Below are 24,113 nucleotides of genomic sequence, written 5' to 3'. Positions count from 1 at the left end.
GATAACAGTCATGATAATTATACATAAAAAACAACTGACTGTCTAACAAGCAAAATATAAAAAAAAACTAAAAAAAAGAAAGCAACAAAGATTATCTAAAGGGGAAGACCTTCGTCCTTAAAACCATATCTACTAATAATGTACAGGTTATTTCCCTTATTCCATATCAGACGAAATAATAAATTACCAATAATTAATTGACTAATTGAGTCTTTTGTTTATTGATTCATGTTTTATTGGGTGCAATAAATAATTGTTTAAAGTATCAACTTGATCGGAGAATGTGTGAGAGGGAGATAGAGTTAACAATTTTTAAGGGACTAAACCCAAATAATTTAGCCACATCTATAAATACTGAAATATTACTTTTCCATAGTAGCTATTAAATTAATTTGCAATAAAAAAATTATCTGGTTACTTTGTATTGATTCTCTTCTGTAAATGAATAATTGTTCGAACTATCAACTTGATCCGAGAATGGGATGTGGGAGAAATAACGTGTACACACTTTTTACCTGACAGATAGACAGACAGGCAGAGTTGATATAAACTTTGTAAAAAAAACAACGAAGATCGTCGTTTGGAGATTAGGTTGCTTCACTTTAATGTTGCTGAGATGATTGATCTAGAGAAGCTCAGAAAATATGGACTACCCGATACCACAGACACACTAACCAACTTTTAATAATTTGTATTTCATGACAATAGAAAATAATAATCAGTTTCAGAACGAAACAATACACAAGTTTTGAAGCGAAACAAAAAAAGAAATAAATAAGATAGCAATCTTTGTAAAGAAGGGAACACAAAAGACTAGGGAAACAAAGCTTAATTAAAATGATCCGATTACTATAATGGCTGTAATTGTAGAATTACATTCCGTTTTTTTTCCGACGTCTGCTCAGCGAGGTCACCTGATACAACATCAAATTGAATTTGTTAAGGATCTGACCAGCATGGGCGTTTACACAGTGCCGTGTCTGACCGGAAGAGTTGTTCCCTCTTTTTAATTTTGGAAACCAAAGTCTTCGACCTTCTGGTGATGTTGTTGGATCGAAGAGAAATTTTGTCTTAAGACTTTTTTTGTTTATTTCATTAAACTTTGGAGACACAGAGAACTGCAGTGCGCTTGGTGCACTGTGACCTATGCCAGGGTGACTATATTCAAAATGGGAGGAGAAAAAAAACGAGGCCAACTTGTATATTAGTTGAGTCCAGATCAATAGAGAAAAAGTCACTTGAAAACATGAAGGAAACTAAAGGTGAGGTGATAGACTTCCCAGAGTGCTTAGTGAAGGTTGTTACCAATCTTATGTCAACTCACGCTGTCTGTTTGTCTGTCTGATTGGTACACTATTTTTGCACACGTTATTTCTCCCAGACCAATTATCGGATCAAGTTGAAACTTGATAAAATTATTTGTCGAACCTAACAAAAAACATGAATCATTTAAAAAATTAACCTATTAGCTATTTGATTAATGACAATTAATTATTTTGTTTGATATCGAAAGGGGGAAATACATGCAACTTATTGAAAGATATAGCTGGAAATATGGAGTTATTTCCCTTCTAAAGGTTTTGTACACGTTTTTTTTCCCCCACTTCCCATTCTTGTATCAAATTTAAATTTTGTATAATTATTCATAATTGTTGACAATAAAAGTAATAACCAATTAATCAATCGATTACTGGTAATACATTTTCTTTTAGAAAAATAAGGAGCTTATTTTTGCAGTATTCAAATTTGCTTTGCAAAATTTAAAAACAGTAATTTTCTAAGTAGGTCCACACTGGACTCCACACCCTCCCTCCAGTACAAAGCAAGCCACTATAAATCCACGTCCCCCCTGACTCAACACTCTATGAATACAAAACAAACAGAATGTTCAAACCATAGACCTGAGCTTCCACACTCACCCCCATCCCTACTAATCGAAATGATACCATTTAATAATCCAGAGTCGCGTGCAGCACGGCAGAAGTTAAGGTCAACTCACAGACTGATTTGGGAACATGTCTGATGTACTGACGTCACACCTCACTGAGCGTCGAGAATAGAAATGTTTATTTGTAGCGATACTTAGGAACGTCCTATCAAGTAGGATAATAGATTTTCAAACGCTTGTTAATTAATAGATACACATTCTTAGCAATTATAGATACAATTTGTTACAAAGATCCGGGATACATGCACACATTTGAGACCAAAGGGAAAACTAGTGCCGATGACATCTGAAAGAATTTAAATACGTCTAAATTCAGTGGCGTATTAAGGAATTTAGGGGCCAGGGGGGGGGGAGGGTTTGGCCTCTTTAGAGCCTCTGTATTTTAACTTTCGACATCGTGACATGAGATAATATACTCAATAAATACACATGTCTACTGTGTGGAAAACATGCAAAATGTTCACTAATTTACATAACAACATGAATAGCAAGATAGCATGGCATTGGCTTAATATTTAATGTAAAATAAAATATTGGACACTCATTTGGGGGATCCCCTGAAGTGGGGACCCGGGAGGATTTTCAAATTTGTACCCTCTCCTCCCCCACCCTAGCTACGCCACTACGACCACAGATAGACAATGTTTAGTAGGGGGCTTCTGCCAATTTTTTAATGCTTCTTTTCTAGTTCGCCAGCTAAAAGTAATCTATGATTGAGATGGGCGCATTATGGGGTTGTATAATGAAATGACAGTAAAGCATCTCTGCAGGCATAGGGTTAATGAGATATGCAATGAGATACGTCTAACATGGGGAGGTGGGTGAGATAATCGAACCTCAGTGGGGTCATCCTTCTCTCTTGCTTTCCCCACAACCCCTAAACTATCTCTGTGGCATTTTACGTCTCGAGAGACGATCTTTTCCATTTGCAACTTCTTGTGTGACTAAAGAGGCCAATCCTTGATACACTGCTGCGATCGCAGGTTGGGGCCATTGCATTTTCACCCTTCTTTCTGCTTCTGTTGTGTATGACATATGCAACCGTGACCCTTCCTTTTTGCTCTCTCTCCATGTAGATCTATCCAGTGCCACCTCTTCCCAGCTGCTAGTGTCGATTTTGAAGAGCTTCATGTCGCGTTTGGATACACCTGTATGGAAGAAAGTGGGCAACCAGTGGATTCCTTTCACCTAAACTCTACTGCACATTTATCTATTCAGGTTTGAAAATTATCATTTGAATCGAGTTTTATTCAAATTTGTAATGTCAGGTAAACAAAATAAAATAAATATGACATAACCTCTGCTCACCCCCCCCACATCTCTTTTATTTACCCCCCCCCCACACACACACACGCACGCACGTCTGACACAGGGTCGACACAGAAAGCAAGCAGACGTCAAACTGATTGATCGCCCCTTCCATCATTTGTTATTTCCCGCCCTCTCCCGACTCACCAAGTTCACCTTCAGCCAGGACAAATTTCAGAAGTTTATTACCGTATACCGGAGCCACGTGTTCCGGGGAACCATGTTGAGTTACGCCCCCTGACGGCAGACTTATTTTGGTTGTAATTATTGTCCTTGTAAACACACACTTCCTCGGTGGCCAGGAAAATAATCACTTGTTATTTCGGGATGGACTACAACCCGAACTCTTGGCTGGCTACACAAAATGCTTGATGGGGGAAAAAATAGAGCTTTAGGCTTCAGGGACTTTGGATACAGATTTCCACTGATAGAGAAGCGAACAGACCAATTACATTCTCTTTATCACATGATAATGTTATTATATCTATTGTTAGCGTTCGCATGTGGGAAAAGCCACTTTTCATGTTTTTTTTTTTTTTTTTGCATTGTGTCTGTCTGTAAGGTTACGATTTCACAAAAACTAAAATGCGACATCAAATTCATGTTTATCGAACTAAAAAAGATATGAAAATTTGCATTGCTTACCAAGCAACGGACCAACGGGGACCGCTATGAGTAGTATCGTTTGATTTTTATTGTACCAATTTTTTGGTGTCTCAAAAGGGGAACGCCGAAATTGTTTTTGTGCAGTATGCCTGTCTGTCTGTCACGTATATCTTAAAAACTAAAAGCACTTTTTTCAAATTTGAAATCGCCCCTCGTGTTCTACCGTGGCATTTGACCTGCTTTGTTTACCAAACAAATGAAGCAACGGACCCACAGGGTTAGTTTTTTATAGGGTTTTTCTTTTTTTGTTTTCCAAGCGTGGTTTAATCAAATTTAACAGCACAAAAACCGTAATGTTGAAACTTTTAACAAGAAATAAGCTTCAGACTTTCTTAAGGCAAGATTTATATATGGAAATGGTGGCGTCAATTTTGTACGATTGACGTTTGCCTGGTCCTGACTAAAAATGTTTATGTTTCGCTGAGGGTCAAATCATATTTCGGTGAAAAACCAACTACTGATATTTAGGGTAAGGAGGACTTTGCTCTTCCATTTTCGCCTTCTCCTGTTACTGGCGAGACCTATATGCACTTGGAATGTTCGAATGTACAATTGGCAAACTCTTCCAACTGGAAGGGAGTTTTAAAGTTTAAATAGCTCAATGATATCAGACATCTCAGCAATGACATGGCCCAAGCTAAGTTGAAACTAAGTTTATTAGGGGCTTAGTAGACGGCATACACTCAATCTTTCCAATGCACTACGTGATGCATTGTTCTAAAATTCTAAAGCAGTCAGAGTATATGGATAGACTATTGATTGTACATCACAACCTTCTCCTTCATCTTCACCAATCTGTTGGACCGTTGGGGCACCACACAAGATCTGTTGACTGTCTTTCTTCATTCCTCTCTGTCTCTGCCTTCGATAGAGTCTCTTGTCATGGCAGGCCCGACCATTCTTACATGTTGTCTTATCGTCACTTTCTCTTTATGCCTCTTCTTCTTTTTTTCTGGTACTGTTCCCTGAATGAACGTTTTTGCGAGCCTTGAGGAACTTTCGATATGGCCATAGAGTTTTTTTTTCAGTAAACCATAATTAAAAACAAGCTTAGTCTCACATCATGACAACCTCTGACTAGTTTAGTTACCAGTTTCTGCTACGAAAAGCTTTTAGGATGAAACATGTATGTGTCTGCTTGCGCATTCAAAGAAGGTTTCTAACTAACAAGAAATCGATGTTTTTGATGCTGAAGAAGTTGAAAGAAATTCGTGGGCTCAAAAAGAGTCACGGAAATGTGATTTCTCCAGGTCTGTAAAAGTGGTCTCCAAATTTCAGGAACAAAGATCCATATAAAAAAAAAAGAAAACTTTGATCTTGCAACAATTCTAAAACATTTGCAATTCTAATTCTTCTAAAAACTTTGAGTTACTACCACAAGGAGCCTCTGATGAAGAGACTTATTTCCTAAGTGATTTGAAGTACACACAACAATCAAAGAATATTTCAACTTAAAAGTTGAGGAATTTTTTTAAGTCGTACAAAGACTTGCAAACAATGACAGAGACAACGTCAGATAGAGAAAGAGAGAGAGAGAGATGAAGAGAGAGAGAGAGAGAGAGCAAGATATAGAGACAGAAAAAGAGAGAGAGAGAAAAGAAAGAAGGGTAGGAAGAGAAATATATAGACAAAAATTTTTAAGAAGGAAACTTTGGCGACAGACAGATAATTACAGCAGTAAGAATGGATAAAAATGGATACACTGGTAAGCAGACAGATTATTAGGCAGACAATGTGAAAGAGAAAGATAGAGACAGACACTGAGATAGGCAGAGATAAAGACAGACACTGCAATAGGCAGAGATAGAGACAGTCACTGAGATAAAGACAGACACTGCAATAGGCAGAGATAAAGACAGACACTGCAATAGGCAGTGATAAAGACAGACACTGAGATAAAGACAGACACTGAGATAAAGACAGACACTGAGATAAAGACAGACAGTGGTGGTAGAATGTCGATAGAATACGCGATCTAGAAAAAAAAAAGTTGAATATTGAAAAAGAGAAGGAGAGAGAAAAAGTTCGATAAAAGGTGTGTGTGTACGTGTATGAGAGAGTGTGTGTGTGTGTGTGTGAGAGAGAGAGAGAGAGAGAAAGAGAGAGAGAGAGAGAAAGAAATAGGATATTGTTTTCTGAAAAAAATCATTAATAATACTGTGTATGAAAAAAAATATGAACCATTACATTAGTTCCAAATATTTTGTTCAATGACATTCTAATTGAAAGAGAACAGTGATACACAGCCAGACTTGGGCACAGGCATTGAACTGTACGAGAGAATGGACCGCCGTCAAGAGAATTATTACAGAACTTAATCAAATAGGAAAGAAGCGCTGTCTCGTTCATTCTTTCTTTTGTTACATATTAAAAAAAAAATAATATGGAACAATTATTTGAGAGCATGCTATTAGTCAAATGTATTTTTTCCCAATTATTTTGTCACTATAGCAACGGGAAAAAAGGGGGCAGCCAGTGACGTCATTCGAGCAATTAGCGACGCCATAAGTGTGACTAATAAAATGATGGATTGGCTGAGCTGAGATCGCATGCCTCTTTCGAGACGATTGTCCTATATATGTCAGGCCAGCCGTTGTTTGTCTGTCTCTTGGAGAGGATGCCATTGGGCAGTGGGGCTTGTGTGTACACGCTTGTGACATAGGGGAGGAGAGGGAAGAGGGAAATGAAGAGAGAGAGAGAGAGAGATGGTTAGAGGGGAGATTTATACAGGTAGACAGAGAGAGAGAGGGAGAAGGAGAAAGAGAGACAGACTAAGAGCAACAGAGGGCGTGAGAGTTAGAGAATGTTGGTTAGATAAAGAGAAAGAAGAGCGCTAGAGATACAAAGAGAGTGAGAGAGTGTGTGTCAGAGAGAGAGAGACAGAGAGGGGTACGTTAGAGGGTGAGAGGGGTGTGTTTGAATGAGAGAACTTGAGGTGAGAGAGTGTGTGTCAGAGAGAGAGAGAGAGACAGAGACAGAGAGGGGTACGTTAGAGGGTGAGAGAGGTGTGTTTGAATGAGAGAACTTGAGGTGAGAGAGTGTTTTGTTAGGAAGAGAGAGAGAGAGAGAGAGCGGGTGAGGAAAGTTAGAGATAGAGTGTGTGCGTGTGTTGGAAAGAGAGAGAGAGAACAGTTACATAAATTTTTAATTAATTGTTTAAAAAATATATAAAAAAGCATGAGACTATATTTCCTTAAGATACACCCACAGCGACCTCGAAGTTCTCTCATATTAGAGATGAATGTATTATAGTAGAACTAGCAGGAGTTGAACAGATTGGGATAGTTTATTCCAACATGTGTAGGACCTTGAAATGTAAAAAAAAAAATGAAACTTTATCATTATAAAAATACTTGTGTTAATAAGTGATTCCATGAACCACGGTGACGTCATCGTTGTTCTAAGATCATGTCAATGTATTCAAACACATTTATTTAGTGAGAGAATGGAAAGAACAAATAAGTTGCGGAGAAACAAAGTGTCTTTCATATTCAGACCTGGACACTTTGATGGAAACGTAAAGTTACATTCTTCTATTCGTTTCATTCTTCGGCACTGTCTACATTTTATAATACAAGGGCGTTGATTGGTTGTTACATTTATTCGTTGGTTTTATTATCACATCGTAGCCCAAAAGCTCTGGCAGGACAGCGGGGAATGGCGGCGGGCAGGGTTCGAACCCTAGGCTATCGAGACGACAGTCCAGAGCGTGTACCATTTTATCACATGATAAAGAAGCCAACCTTCTTAGTACATGCACAATTCTTCATGCCAATAGTCAAAGGACGTGAGTAGTCAAAGAACATAAAACAAAAACACGAAACACGCCTACTAGGAAACTATCATCTGTTTGGAGGACCTAACGTTGATAAGTATATTGTGTTGCTATCAGCTCATCTTACAGCTTTGGTGTTTGAGATTTCAATATTTTCGCTACGATTTATAAAAAGAAGAAAAATATAAATACTTTTTCCTCCTTTAGACATCTTATAGATCGAGTATTTTTCTTTTAGAAACTAAAAAAATGTTAGAAAATAAGATGGAACTTGGGTTTATAGTCCATGAAAAAGATTTGAAAACATTGTCCAGAGGAAAAAAAAACACTCCATAAACACACACACACAGTTTGTTTATTTTAAAAGAAGTCCAAATTAAAAAAGGATGTCAGGCTGACCTTAGGGCCTCTTCCGGTAATCAATGTCCTGTGATGGTGTGTTCACCTTTATCTTCGCCGATAACATCCGGGTCTTGTGAGACGGATAGTGTTGACTCGGCCAGGTAACTTGATACCTGGGATATACACGCGAACATTTTGATGGAGTTGAATGTAATAGCGCTATCAACTCTCTGAGCAGTGTTGTAATCTAGCTCCAGATCTAGCTTCAGATAACTAATCCAATCTCACACAGCAAAATGTTAACAAACACATTTATATTAAAGCTCATTTAAAAAAAAAAAAGAAATAAACTTTAACATTTATTTATGGCTATGTGAGATCTTTAAAATGACCATATCAATAGATTAATTTCCGAAATACATTTTAAGTTAAGAAGATGTTATCAGATTTTAAATTCTACTTTTCAACGCACTCAAATCCATTGATGTCACCAATAAGAAAATGTGTTTCTTTTGGCTGAATACTTTCTGATGTAACCACGAGAAGTGCAAGTTTTATGCAGGTTCGGCCTGGGCAGGATTAAAGGTAGGGCAGGGGTGGCTAGAGCCCCGGGGTATCCACAAGAAAGGGGTCTTCACAAAAGAGATAATAAAACATATCCAAATTTCGACGGGTCAGAAACTTTAAAGTTTTTTCTTTAACATTTTTTTTGCATTTTTTATGGCTGGCAAAAATGTCGTGATGAAGAAATGTCCACTTGTAGCATGCTCGGAATAAGTCAATATATCTCAGGATTTACGACAGTTCGTCTATCAAGGGCCTTACCCTCCACAAACTAAAAAATATACACTTTTTAAAACTAAAATATGGATATTTTTTTTAAAAAAGGAAATTGAGATTATATTTACAAAAACTATTTTTCTGTCTTTTAAACTAAAGCATTCTCTCAGCTATAAGTATTTTCATTCATACGTGGATCTTAATTCAAGCTTTGGAAAGAGTATAGGGGCCACAAGAAATCCAGCCCAGGGGCCTCCACAAACTTAAATCCGGCCCTGAGTTCGGCACTTAGAAATTAATACACAAACAACAATTTAATTGGACTAGACTGGCTTTCTGGACGACAGTGCTGCGACACTGTCTCTTTGTTGTCTTCAAATAGCATATTCATACAATTACTAAGTTTGCTTTATTGATCTTTATGGGGATTCGTTGTGATTACGATGTCTGTTTTCTCAAATAAAAACAGGAAAAATCTATAAAATACTTTAAAAAAACAACAAAAAACGTATCTAATGGGAAGAACTCCACACCTATAGTCATATATCTCAATACTTCAAGATTTATTTACCTTTTCCGATATCAACAAAATACTTAATTACCAATAACTAATTGACTAATTAATTAATTAAAAATAATAGATTGATGTGTTATTAGGTTCAGTGTAAAGTTTCCACTTGCCCCGAGAATGGGTGTGGGAGAAATAACGTGTTCAAAATGTGTTACCAGAGAAAAAGACATACAGACGGAGGGAGTTTATACGTATTCTAAAAGGACGCTAAAGTTTATTTTCAGACCTTGCGATCTATAGGGCAGATGATGTTATGGTCATCTGTTTCTTTATTCAGCGGTTAACGAGCAGGGTGTCATGTGGCCAGGACAACGACCAACCGCCTTTGCTTTCCCCCAACTGAAGTCAGGTACTCATTAGAGTTGAGTGGACTCACGGGCGACATAAAAATCCAGAAATTCTAAATCCCAGTCTTCGTCGAGACCCCAGGTTCGGAAGCCAAGCGCTTAACCACTCAGCCACCGCGCCCACGAGCAAAGCAGAATCGAAAGTTAAATGAAACTTTAATTTCATCGTCACCCATGCGCTGATTAGTGCTTGCTTGATAAATATATTGTCTTCTTGACTGGTCATACCACGAAACAACTTCGGTTGTTATAAGCAATAAATGTTCACTAGATACGTGATTGTAAAGTCTTAAGGCAACGCCCCTTCCCGCCCCCACTTCTAACTGCTATCAAATGCGCGAACGCATTTCTCCGACATTCTTTTTTAACTCTTTCACTACTAATCGACGAAACCATCGTTGATTTTGACCTCATTAAATTAAATTAATGATTAACTTTTTGAACTTGACTTTGAATTATATAAAAAGAATATGCATTCCTATTCAATTCTATACCAAATACAAAATTTTCTGATCACAAACAACAAAGCTATTGAAGCCCAATCATAAGAGGATAGTGAAATAGTAATGAGCCAAATGAAGAATTCCTTCAAAACGTGGAAAAATTATTACGGAGAGAAAGAGTTAATACAAGGTGGGCTCCGGTGGCTATTCACTATATGAAGTCGGTGACATTTGCCATCGTTCCAACCATAGCTAATGCCAAGACATTCAACTCATTTCTAGGAGATGACGATGGTCACCTGACTGGCTTCGCGACTGAAGGTCATATAGTGGTTGACCTTGGTCACCTGTTTCATATATATTCATGTTTCAGATCACAACTAATTTATAAATGAATAACGTAACAATGAAATGTGGGCGGATCTGAAAGCCCCCACCCGACTCCCTACACCTAGCAACCAACGCTAATTTCCGTGAGTACAATGAGATAACTAATCTAATAATCGTCTGCAAGTAGAGTGATACCCAAACAACGATCAGTGGATCAAATCCAGCCTGCGATGCAGTGCGATCCGGCCCCATTCAAACCATTGCAAACAGTGCACAATGAAGTGACAAAGGAGCGGTTCCATCAGACTCTACCTTTTGTTTGTCAGTGATGAAGCCCGTGACTAATGTGTTGAAATTTACATAAAATGTTTTACCTGTTTCAGATGTCCTTCATAGTTGAAGATAATTAACTTCCTAGTCCAAACCTCCCGCAGGACTACGAGGGATGGCAGCAGGCAGGGTATGAACCCGGTACCATCGACAAGTCCGAACGACAGTCCAGCGCGCATACCGCAACACCAGGCAACCATAGGCTAGGATCTTTCCAAGAAGTTTGTTCAGACTGGCAGATGGAGGGAAGCTTCTATAGGACTAGAGTTCCAAGAGTCTTAGACTCAACTCTTGGGGCAAGCTTCTATAGGACTAGATTTCTAAGAGTCTTAGACTCAACACTTGGGGCAAGCTTCTATAGGACTAGATTTCTAAGAGTCTTAGACTCAACTCTTGGGGCAAGCTTCTATAGGACTAGAGTTCTAAGAGTCTTAGAAGCAACTCTTGGGGCAAGCTTCTATAGGACTAGAGTTCCAAGAGTCTTAGACTCAACTCTTGGGGCAAGCTTCTATAGGACTAGAGTTCTAAGAGTCTTAGACTCAACTCTTGGGGCAAGCTTCTATAGGACTAGAGTTCTAAGAGTCTTAGACTCAACTCTTGGGGCAAGCTTCTATAGGACTAGAGTTCTAAGAGTCTTAAACTGAACTCTTGGGGCAAGCTTCTATAGGACTAGAGTTCCAAGAGTCTTAAACTCAACTCTTGGTGCAAGCTTCTATAGGACTAGAGTTCCAAGAGTCTTAAACTCAACTCTTGGGGCAAGCTTCTATAGGACTAGAGTTCCATGAGTCTTAAACTCAACTCTTGGGGCAAGCTTCTATAGGACTAGAGTTCCAAGAGTCTTAAACTCAACTCTTGGGGCAAGCTTCTATAGGACTAGAGTTCCAAAAGTCTTAGACTCAACACTTGGGGCAAGCTTCTATAGGACTAGATTTCTAAGAGTCTTAGACTCAACTCTTGGGGCAAGCTTCTATAGGACTAGAGTTCTAAGAGTCTTAGACTCAACTCTTGGGGCAAGCTTCTATAGGACTAGAGTTACAAGAGTCTTAGACTCAACTCTTGGGGCAAGCTTCTATAGGACTAGAGTTCTAAGAGTCTTAGACTCAACTCTTGGGGCAAGCTTCTATAGGATTAGAGTTCTAAGAGTCTTAGACTCAACTCTTGGGGCAAGCTTCTATAGGACTAGAGTTCTAAGAGTCTTAGACTCAACTCTTGGGGCAAGCTTCTATAGGACTAGAGTTCTAAGAGTCTTAGACTCAACTCTTGGGGCAAGCTTCTATAGGACTAGAGTTCTAAGAGTCTTAGACTCAACTCTTGGGGCAAGCTTCTATAGGACTAGAGTTCTAAGAGTCTTAGACTCAATTCTTGGTGCAAGCTTCTATAGGACTAGAGTTCTAAGAGTCTTAGACTCAACTCTTGGGGCAAGCTTCTATAGGACTAGAGTTCCAAGAGTCTTAGACTCAACTCTTGGGGCAAGCTTCTATAGGACTAGAGTTCCAAGAGTCTTAGACTCAACTCTTGGGGCAATAACGAAGAAGAAGAATGTTCGGAAAATATTTTCTTCTGTTCGTTTGTTAAACCGTTCGGGCTATGTTCCAGTGTACTGACTTTGTATTGTGTTCCATCACATAGAATTGAGAATTGAACGTGTATCTCTGTTTTTCTGGGTTTCTTTTTATTATCTTTCAGAATCTCGCCATGCACATATATCAACGGAGATTTCAATGCCAGGTCGCGTTGACATGGACCTCCCTAATCTGATAAATTCGTTTCTGATGAATCTTGGGTCTGGCATTTCAGGGGCGAGTGAAGCGGGAAGGGGAGATGGGGGGGGGGGGAGTTGATGTATGAGTTTGTCAAGTGAGCGCTAATAGACATGAACCGAGACTGTATGTGAGCATACACAAGTGACGTCTCAATCAGGGAAGGTGTGAGAGCTAGGCCATAAACTTTGTTTAAATCTGAAAAGAAATCCATTTTCTGGTGTAGAAATTCTCATTTCTTGTGCAGGATGCCTTCAAACATTTTTTTTTGGAACATAAAAGTGAGAACCAATTGGATATATTGGGAATGGTTATGTGCTGAAAATTTTGACTTCCTTTAAAAGTTAGTTTTCTAAGTAGATCTAGATGTTATTAATAAACTATGCTGAATAGAAAAATACTTTACATACTAAGCCATAGGTAAGATGAAATATGAACATAAAAAAGAAAAGAAAAGTTAAGTTCCCCTTTCAGACCTTGTTATCTATGTAAATGTCCTCTGTTTCTGTGGCCCACGGTTAACGAGGGTGTCATGTGGCCAGAACAACGACCTTCCGCCTTTACTTTTTTTTCCAACTAATGTCAGGTACCCATTAGAACAGGGTGGACTCAGGGGCGCTCTCAAGATCCCGAAAGTGTGAAGATAGGCACACATATGTTTACCTTCATTTATTACTTTTTTTTTTTAATAAGTACATTTCGTGATAATCGTTTGATTGTTAAATGGGCTATATTCTCCACATAACAAAATTATATCCCCTTGATTCAACACATAAACAAATTGTTAGTCTAAAGATAGAATATTGTTCTTTGACAACTCATCATAATAGGCCTGTCATTTGATCTCAGCAACTAAGAAATAAAAAAAAATCACTCCCCCTGAATTCCAAGTGGGGAAAAAAGAATTATCTTGCAGGTAAAACTGAAGGCTGGGAAGATGATTGCAGTGAATGGACGAGTTTCATATTCGTTAATATTCTAAAGATGGCTAATTAACGATTGAAAGGGATAAATCTTGGCTACAGATCACAGGTGCGACTAAAAGGGTTAAAATTGGGAACGGAGAAAAAGTATTTTATGATTTACACAGAGCCAATGAGAAAAGGCCTAGAATGCCCTAGATGAACTTTAGATTCTCCCAAGATGAGTGGCTCAACAAGAGTAATTACTCTATTTATTCTGTACATTTTAATTGCAATGTTTTCTTTTCTTTCATTTATTTATCTAAATAAATTATAAGTAATATCTTAGCATTGAAAAGACGCTAGGTCTTATTTGAACAATAAATATAGGCATTTTCTTTGAGTCCCAAGTTAAGGATGAGTGCATTTTGTGATTTAGCAGACCCAGTTGCGACCTACAAATTTTGCCACATTCAGTGCAGACAAAGCTGTTGTACGTCGTCTATTTAAAGTCTTTTTTCCCCCGTCTATCTTTTATGCATTGGCTTTTCTTTGGTCTCAGTTGAGCACTAGAAATGGAAATCCCTGAAGATATGATTTGAGTAATTCAAATAATATAAAGCCCGCATTATCCTATTTCTAACTGCCGTGGATCGACTGCATATCCCTAGTGTTCAGCTAGCTCTGCCTGACATACCCAACACGACAGCGACGATATTTGAGACACTCAGAGCGCCTCGAGGAGGAAACACACTTTATGATCAACTCGTGGAGATTTGGGAAATGACGTAATGGAATTTAATGGCCACGTTCCTATTGGTTTCATGCGCTTATTCTCACTTGGGGGGCTTTAGGGCGCTTCGTGGCGGACAAAAGGTTTTTAGAGAGTTTGTGAAGCATGGGAGGGGGAGTAAAGATAGGGGGCGCTGCTCGAGAGACGGAAGTAAATGTGTACTGAAAGAAAACAAAAACAGGATTGCAAAAGTAATATCACTTCCTGTCAATATCATTAGTGAAATTCAATGGAGGTAACACAAATCTATCCATTCTCTCTTAGACTTTATACAGCTTATATCAACTCACTCAGTCTATTCGTCTGTCTGTTTGTATGGTAAAAAGTTTGTACACGTTATTTCTCACACACCCAATCTCGGACTAAGCTGAAAATGTGCACAATTATTTCTTTCTTTGTCGCTGTCCTGGGGACATGACACTCTGCACGTTAACCGCTGACCTAAGAAACAGATGACCATAACATTATCTGTCCTATAGATCGCAAGGTCTGAAAAGGAACTTTACTTTACAGTACAGTATACTTTTAGAACACTAGTTAAGCATGAAATAAACACTTCAAATTCTATACATCACCTGTGTCCAGCTAGGTGTCCATTGTTTTGTTTTTAATTTATTGTTGAAATATAGCGCATTAGTTATGGCACATTCTTTTTTGAATCACTCTGTACTACTAGATATGAACACATTACAAAGTGTAGTAAATCAGAGCTTTTTTTTTTCTTTTACAAAGTTTGGATGAACTCACTCTGTCTGTCTGTCTGGTACAAATTTTGTACATGTTTTTTCTCTCACTTCCCATTCTCGGATTGAAACTTTGCACAATTATTCATTGTCCTTAACAACACATCAATCCAAAAATTAACCTATTCATTAATTATTATTAGTAATTAATCACTTGTGTTTGATATAGGAAAAAGGGAAATCGTTTTTACAGTATTTAGATATATGGCTGTGATTGTGCAGTTCTTTTTCTCATATCAGCTTTTTTTTAAGTATTTTTTTTTTGTATTTTGCTTGTTATTCTAACCCTACTATTGGAATTGCACCATGAGAACTTAAGACAGTAGTTGGCACAATGAGCCAGAACTATTCCAAATTTATATCCTAGGTCAGGTCGCTGCTGTACCGAGAGACCTTGACCTCTGCAGGTGATAAAAAGAGCTGATTGTTGTTATTATTATTTATTATCACATTACGTCTTCAACACAGTGAACTCTTGAACTTTTAGTGAGACAGGTTTAAAAGAAGAATAAAGATAAGAGTGGCACGTGTTAAAAGCTCTCGCAGACGATACCCTTGTCGTCTGCTCAAAGTGGCACTTGCTTTTCACACAAATTACGTCATGTAGCAGACAGAATCATTCTATTAATTAACAAAAACTTCATACATTTTAAATGATTTTATATCCCTAAAAAAAAAAAGAAGTTATTTTTTTTAATCGGCACCCGAAAGGGGAAAAAAGCTGCTATTAGTTTTGTGTGGTCTGTCGGTCCGTTCGTCCGTCTGTTATGAATAATCTACAAAAAATAAACTATTGAGCATCCAATGTCATCATATTTTGCAACTTACAAAGTTTAGGGGCAAAGACTATTTTTTATCTTCATAAAGTGAACCCCTTTTATAATTAAATATGTACATCCTATTTTTTAAAAATATACCAATCTTAAAACAATATTGAAAAGATTTATATAGTATTTACAATCCTCAGTGATAAATTGGATAAATAAAAAGGAATGAAAAATTACTATTTTGTATATTTTGGCTTACTAGTTTTTTTGTTTTTTTTTTTAAATAAGAATGGTAAGTGTATGAACATAATTAGTACACATTTTAAAAACAAGATTTAATTCAGCATTGTTAAGTGTCCCATATTACTATCACAAACTGCAATGTACATCAAAAATTCCTTTAGAAACTTGACCAGAGGGAAGAATTTATTCCTGAGGCCAGCTCGTTTGCAACTGTAATTTAGTACTATAATTACTCGTGTCAATTCTGTATGTCAGGAGGGTCCGTAAATGTTAGATTTGACAGTCCATGTACCAATAGTTAGATTTCAGTGTGAGCTAAATTTTACACACACACGCAGTGGCGTACTAAGGGATTAGGGGGCCCGAGAGGAGCTGGGGGGGGGGCTGGCCTCTTTAGGGGCCTCTGCATTATGACATTCTACATCATGACATGAGATAATGGCGTGATATTTATACTCCACTGTACACACACACGCACACACACACAGACACAGACACACACACACACACACACAAACAGAGGCGATGACGTGGAATCGCACCCGTGGGCCCGGGTTCAGGAATACGATATCGGGCCCTTCCTCGTGTAAGTTGAGTGTGACTGAACCCAAGTTGAGCCATACTGTATCTAATGCTCGGGCGGTGGGGGGGGGGGGGCAATAAGCAGCGTCCTGACTGTTTTTCATCAAGTTCACAAGAGACAAAGGGGGGGGGGGTTGGAAACACTAAGGTCGTTGATAATCATGCTCAGTGGAAGGTCAGTTGTGATTTGGAAGTCAAATTTCCAAGGATAAAGAAAATTTACAGCAGCATTTTCATACTGTGGGTGGGGATTGTGTGGTGCACTATTTTCGAACTGCCATTCAATAATGCTGTAATAATTGTGTGCATCTACAGTTAATTTTGTTTTCGGTATGCTTGTAATTACATCAATATCTTATACACAACACATAGGATAACAAAGACTTCTGAGGGCACTGTCGCATAATTGAATGTTCCACAAAAGTTTTGATTTATATTGAAGAGCGAAAACTGAGAAATCCAACTGCATTTTTTCACAGAAAAAAATGTTTATATTAACATTGTTATACTGGGTGTATGGGGTATCTAGGAGGGGTAGCACCTCTAGTGGACAGGCAGTCGTACTCTCTTTTTGAAGGTAGCTTGGCTCACTCTTGGTCCCCTTTCGGTACCCAACTCTCACCTGTTGCTCCCAGAAGCTGTAGCATGCGCAGTGGCCACACCCCGGAAACGGCTTTGATTGGCCGGCTAAATCAGGTAGAGGGTATCTGACGTGTTCATGGCACTCAGTACACTGAGGTTCTGTCAAACCTAGCATGTGAAGTCTGGACTTGGCGGCCTTTGCGTAACGTCACAAAACTAGACTAATCGGACAGAATGGCAAGTACCAGCACAGTGCTGTGGAGTACTCAAGAGCAGGATAAGACACACAGAAAGTCTCTGGTCATCCACTGCACCCAAACTTGTCCTCGGACGTCTTGACCAAATCTTGCTTCCGGAAAAGGACGGGCTTTAGGGCGAGAGAGTGAGGTCGACGTGTTGCGCGAATCCTCCTCACTTTAATCCTAATTCCTGCGCAAGTCACTTGTCATCCCCTATATATACTCAACACAGAAGACAACATTCTTTCTCCATTCTTCTATGTCATTTGTCTTTGATAGAATTTCATTCTGCTATTCTTTCTGAAAATATTGATACCTGCCTTTTTACCTGCCTTGGTGGACCACTTCCGGGGCGATTTTGAGTTTGTGTTTCCACACAAACTGTCTTTGTAACCTTGTTTATATAGTTCATGATCTTTACAATGTTCATTGTAATAGACCCTACGCAGCTCATCAATTATTTTGCTACATTTTACAATAAACAATTTTAATGAAATGATTGAAATAATAGTATAGGGCATGATTAATTTAGACATAATAATCAATTTTTAGTAAATTGTTAAAGATAATTAGAACTACTTAAGACTTGGTCTGTCTTGTGAAGGCTGGCCTCTGATCTTGTGTGACTGACCATTTACTAGAAATCTTCTCTTACCATTCTGGTAGGATAATAAGTTCAATTTTTTCCCCTATTTTTTAAAATAATAACTTGCCACCTTTAATTGAGGCAATACAATTAATATTTTTTTTGTGTTGCTAATTCACAATATTGGGTACTGTTGAATGTCATTTAACCTTGGTATCTTACTTTGACAGATACATTGACAGATACATTGTCGATCTCTTTATATTAATTTTTTCCATGTGAAATCTTGAGGTAAGGTATTGTCCTGCTATACCATCAAGATTGACATAAGTCTGTTAGAGTCACCTGGATTAGAAACTATGGACCTTTCAATACAGAGGAGTATGTCTTATTTATTCTATCATTAAGGGTTTGGTTGTTGGCATTTTTCAATTCTACCATTTAAAAAGTTTGGACCTTTTGCCTTCTTAAAACATTATCAATTAAAATACTATTAATTCATTGTTGCAAGTTTATCTACTATTTTTTTTTTTAGTTTTTCCACTTTTATATTGAAAGTATTTTGATATTTTGCCTGTTCTTTGTAAGGGCTGCAAATATAAACTCATTTTAAGAGCCACGATTGTTTTGTTTTTATTACTTATTTTAAAATATTGCTATTGCTATCATTGTCATTATTATTCTCACTATTATTATTATCATCATTATTATTATTAGTAGTAGTTATAGTAGTATTAGTATAGTAGTATTAACTAATCTAACACGTTAGTTTTTAATACAATGCTGTAATTACATTTTAAGAGTTATCTACCTTTAACAGATTTGATACTACAATAATGAGGTTTGCATGGATTTGTGATTTCGCTCTATTGTTAAAAAAAAAAAAAAAAACACCAGAAATATCATTTGAACGCTAAAAAAAAACAACAAATAAACAAACAACTAAAAATGAAAAAATTATACATTTATTTTAAGTTAAATTTTGCAAGAATCTGAAACATTTATATTTTTACAATTGGGCCCCTATTATTTTGGGCCAAGACGCAATAAAACTCTTCGCACCATGGTTGTTACGCCACTTCACACTAACATACACACACACACACACTTTGGATGTAAGTAAATATATAACTTAAGACTTAAGTGGTGTTTCGTTTTTGCATCTTGTGATGTCATTATTTATTTCCCCTTTTTTTGTGTCATTATTTGAAATGATTAGACCTAGTAACTAGACCTAGACTTAGATCTTGACTCTAGATATAGATCTAAAACTAGGTCTAGATCTAGCTAGAATGCTAGACGTCTAGTTTGTATGACAAATGACAATGGGGATATTAATTTTTATTTTCGAGGGGAAACTATTGGTGTCATTTGTACACAATTGTAGCTTAAAGTAGGTCAAGAATTTATTTTTTTCTTGCTGCCAATTTATTTAATTTTGTTAGAAGAATAAATCTTTTTTAGTTTCTCTTTATTACATGTGCTCATTATTTTTGAATGTATGGATACGGTTAATAATTATTATTTAAAAAAATAAAAGTGTACGCTAAATGAAGATATGGAGATGCTGTGGCTGAGGGGTAAAGCACTTGGAACTGGAAGTCCCGTGCTCGAATCCTGGTGAAGACTCTAGGTGGACCACTTCGGGGGCCGCTTTTGAGTTTGCGTTTCACACAAACTGTCTTTGTAACCTTGTTTTGTATTGTTCTGATGAGAGTCTAACCCTGACCTTGAACTACTGGTTTATTGAACAGATGTCGTAAATTGGAGGCCCTGTCTCTTGACAAGGAAGTCATCCCTTCAAAATGTCTGACATTACTGGCAGATGAAAGGAAAATACGCCAGTCTATCAAGGCGACTACTAGAAAATATCATTTTTAATCGTGCATTCATTATAATATTAACTAAACATTATCCACTTTTAGAATAGCTTGAAAATAATTTTTTCCCTTTAAAAAAAAAACGTACAGGGTCATAAGATTGAATTAAGAATTAAAAATTTACAAAGTGGCAATAGCCTTTCACCTGACGTGTGTTAATTAAATCTGGCAATTTTAATCTGCCGTCGAGTCTAATTAGACCGCGCTAGCTATGGATGAAGGCCGTGACTGCCTTGTTGTCATGGAAGCGGGCGGCCAATTTAATGGAAAAAAAAAAACAACGTTCGAAATAAATACAAACGAATGGCTCAATATTGCGGGGACAACATTGTATGAATGTCCGAGTCACTTTGTTCAAATCGAAGAGTTGTGTCTGTAAACGTTCGCTTCTGAAGCAGTTGTTTGACATTGCCTCCCTTTCTGCGAGTAATTCTATTGGTTCAAATTGCCAGGCCTTTAAAACAGCAGCTACCATACAAAGCTATAAAACAAAGAGAAGTAATCATAGAAAATTGGCCGGGAGCAGAAATCAAAGCTCTTAGAAAACACAAAAATAAAGAGAAGGGAGCGGGTTTGTTGGCCTAGTAAATTGTTTCTGGATTCAAATTTCTTTCTAGTGAACTCTGTAATGTAGGACAGTAGACTGGGCGCCCAGATACCCAATGACAAGATAAAGTACTGGAAAGGGAAAAGACAAAGGGGTTGAGAACGGTGGCGTACCATACAGATGTAGGTGTAATAGGGCTGGGAGGGAGGCGGCTCTATTTGTCTATCTCTATTTTTGTCTATCTATCTTATGTGGACACATTTTTTTTCTCTCCCCCTCTTTCTCTTCTCACTCTTTCTCTCTCCCTCCTCTTTCTCTTCTCTTCTCTATCTCTCTCCCTCCTCTTTCTCTTCTCTTATCTCTACATATATCTCCCCCTCTTTCTCTTCTCTCTCTTTATCTCTCCACCTCTTTCTCTTTCTTCTCTCTCTATCGCTTTCCCAATTTTTCTCTTCTCTTTCTTTATCTCTCTCCCCTCTTTCTCATTCTCTCCTTTATTTCTCTTCTCTCCTGTCTCTATCTCTCCCGTACAGTGGCGTAGCTAGGGTGTGAGGAGGAGGTGTGAATTTGAAAATCCCCCCGGGCCCCCAAATTAGTATTTTTTAAATTCAATATTAAATATTATGACAAATACAGGGGCGCGGCCAAAGAGGTCTACCCCCCCCCCCCGGGCCCCCAAATGATGGCAAATTCCTAGCTAGGCCCCTTATAGCGTAGTTTTATTTATGTAAGAAAATTAAAAATGAAATAGCTCAAGATAAAGGTCTTCTGCCCAAAACTATCGCGAGCCCCATGGATGACACTTTGTATAGTTGAGGAGACAGAGATTTAGTCAGAAAGTATGTGACTTTGTCCTCTGATTTTTTGTTTTTCTCACACATCAACCTCATTGTATATCGGTTTTTCTTTTACATATGTAGTCTCGAAACAAAAGAAAATCTATTCAAGAGCTAAAAATAGCTCACACTCCCTTGTAGCTAAAAATAAACAGGGCAGGAACAGTTATCGAGATATTTCTAGAAGAATACTTTGGTGGATCCAATAGGTCATATTAAAATGATCAAAACTCAAAATTCGGATCATTTGTCTGTTGTCCTTCATTTCAAAGACTATCAAAGTAGATGTATAATTTCATTTGATCTACAGAGGCAATGTATTGAAAGTGTTGCGTGTGCGTGTTTTCTTGACGACTACCGTTTACAAAACTACATTATTCCATTTTCTTAAGTGGACTTGTGTTTATCCTCTGTCCTGAATTCTCAGTTAAACATTAGTTTTTGCTGTGTCCTTACACTGAACAGCTAGAATTGCTATTTGTAATTACCACACAAATTCGACGCCACGAAAGCATTTCTCAGCGCAGTGTTCCCTTGCCAGGTAGCTTCTCTTTAAAGAATTGATTTGGGTAACTCTCAAGAGACTTAGATTCTCTAAGCAAAGTACATATATGGATAAAGAAAGTAGCTTTACGTGGAGTAAGAGTTATGGCACTTCTGACCTATTTAGAATTTAAACATTCTCGTTTTAGTTTGTCCAGAGCATGGGGCGGACTGGTTATATGGGCATTCGAGCTAATGCCCGATGGGCTAGTACTCAAATGGGCCGGTAGGGCCACCGAAACGGCTGCATGGATGCTACTATTGCAAGTATTAAATTGTTAAAGTTTCTTTAATATTCTCTTATAAAAGGACCTTCTGAGCAACAACAACATCTTTTACAGACTCTACACTACAGTCTAATAGACTACTAATTTAATGTAATATTTACCGAACTAATGTCATAGCCTACATCAGTAGACAGTGCTACTAGTGGGCTTCATCCTTTTAGGGCCCACACACTTAGCGATTAAAAAGCAACATAAGCCCTATTTTTCTAATAAAGATATAGAGTCCACTGCATGCATGCGTACAGTTATCGATACATTATCAAACTTAACATAATGATTATGAGAAATGGTAAGATTAGATGCCCATCATGATATACAATTAGTGGGCCTCTTGGTATAGAAATGCCCAGGTCGATTTTGACTCCCAGTCCGCCCCTGGTCCAAAGTATGTTCAAAGTATGTCTAGAGTATGCTCAGGGAATTTTTAGAGTATGTTTAGAGTATGTTCAGAGTAAGTTCAAAGCATGTCTTGAATATTTCCAAATTATATTCAGGGTATGTTCAGAGTAAGTATTAAGTATACAATGAGTATATGCTGAGTCTCGAAGAGCATGCCTGAAGTATGTCCAGAGAATAGGTTAAGAATATGCAAAAAGAATGTTCATAGTGTGTCAATGTCAATTTAATTTATTCCACCAAAGGAAGATATTTCAACATTAAATAAAGCTGTGCAGATATCAGTTCAGGATCAGCGCTACACTGAAACAGATTTTTTCCTCACAAGGAAAGTTGAATTTAACCTTATAACGCTGCAGCCGAAAAGCACACTTCACACTTCAAGCAATAAACATAATGTTAAGACATTCATCCTCATCATTGGCCTCCTTCAGTCGTAGAACGACTATGGTTCATCTCAGAGCACACTTCCTCATGTGGCTGTGGAGCCCTATTTTGGAGAGACACTCCCGTCCACAGATAACGCAGGTTAAGGTGCCTTTTGCTTCGGTGGTAGAGGGGCTGGCCGTTTTTCGGATTGAACGTTTTTCTTCCTGAGCTGAGACGCATGTGCTTTCACTGACCATAGCTTTCTTGGTCACTGTCTCTCTCCATCTGTTGCGGTCCAGAGCTATGGGAAGCGTGGTCGAGAGGCCAAGTGCGCTTGAACTTGGCTTGGCTTGGCTACCTAGAAGGGGGCTTGAGGTTCGACACCGACTCAAGCAGAGTTATGTTTACGGAGCGCCTAAAGGCAGCACGGAAAATCAACTCCTAGATACCCCCTCCCCCCCACCGGTCCACAAATGGACCAAAAGCGCTCTGAGCATGCTATAAGCATGAAAGTAGCGCTATAAAAAAGCTATAATAATATAATAATAATAATGTCTTCCCAATTGTCAGTATTGATGTTCACTGATTTGAGGTCACGTTTTATTACATATATGTAACGGAGGTGGGGGCGACCAGTTTTTCTTGTGCCAGTAGCGAGTTGACCATAGAGGTTAAGACATAATCAATTAAAATATGATTCATCTATACCTCCTAGTAAATAAAATATAATCTTTATGTTATTTAGACCAATGGATTTTTAACTCTTCAAAATGTAATCGACTCCCCTTAAAACACACAAACACACACAGACACACACACGCAAACTAAAGAACAAATATATTAGAAAGGAAAGAAAACTTGAGCATAGGGCTAAGGGAAAAGGAAAAATGTCTTTTGTACGAAATATAAAGAAAATGAATTAAAAAAAACAAAACAAGTTGATTTGAAGCAAAAGTTTTAAACAAAAATACAGGAAATTGAGAAACAAGGATAAAAAAAAATAAAAAAAGGAAAGAAATGAAACAATAAAAAAAATATTGGAACGAAAAGAGAAAAAAAGTGACCGGAAATCACTCAGCAGTAATTACAAAAAAAATTTTAGCAACGTGTTGGAGGCACTCAGAACTTGACATAAACACATACACACTGACATACTTCCATATCTGATGCATGTGACAGCAATGTCCGAGAACAAAGGTCTGTACACTGTTCACATTG

General features: G+C 37.8%; 1 protein-coding gene across 5 annotated transcripts in view; it reads left to right on the top strand.

The window, feature by feature from the left end:
* The window catches only part of LOC106075228 (uncharacterized), a 214,262-nt gene that overhangs the window by 45,926 nt on the left and 144,223 nt on the right, over positions 1-24,113 (top strand). The window contains exon 3 of one of the 5 annotated variants that reach the window (XM_056043826.1): positions 3,025-3,166. The exons of the other annotated variants lie outside the window; for them this stretch is intronic. The gene's annotated coding sequence lies outside the window, so the exon portion shown is untranslated. The remainder of the gene's footprint in view (positions 1-3,024; positions 3,167-24,113) is intronic. 5 annotated transcript variants of the gene reach the window in all.

Source organism: Biomphalaria glabrata, chromosome 10 (assembly GCF_947242115.1).
Source record: "Biomphalaria glabrata chromosome 10, xgBioGlab47.1, whole genome shotgun sequence".
In the NCBI taxonomy this organism is placed as follows: Eukaryota; Metazoa; Mollusca; class Gastropoda; family Planorbidae; genus Biomphalaria; species Biomphalaria glabrata.
Note: the sequence above shows the minus strand (reverse complement) of the source record. Positions and strands in the feature narration are given on the sequence as shown.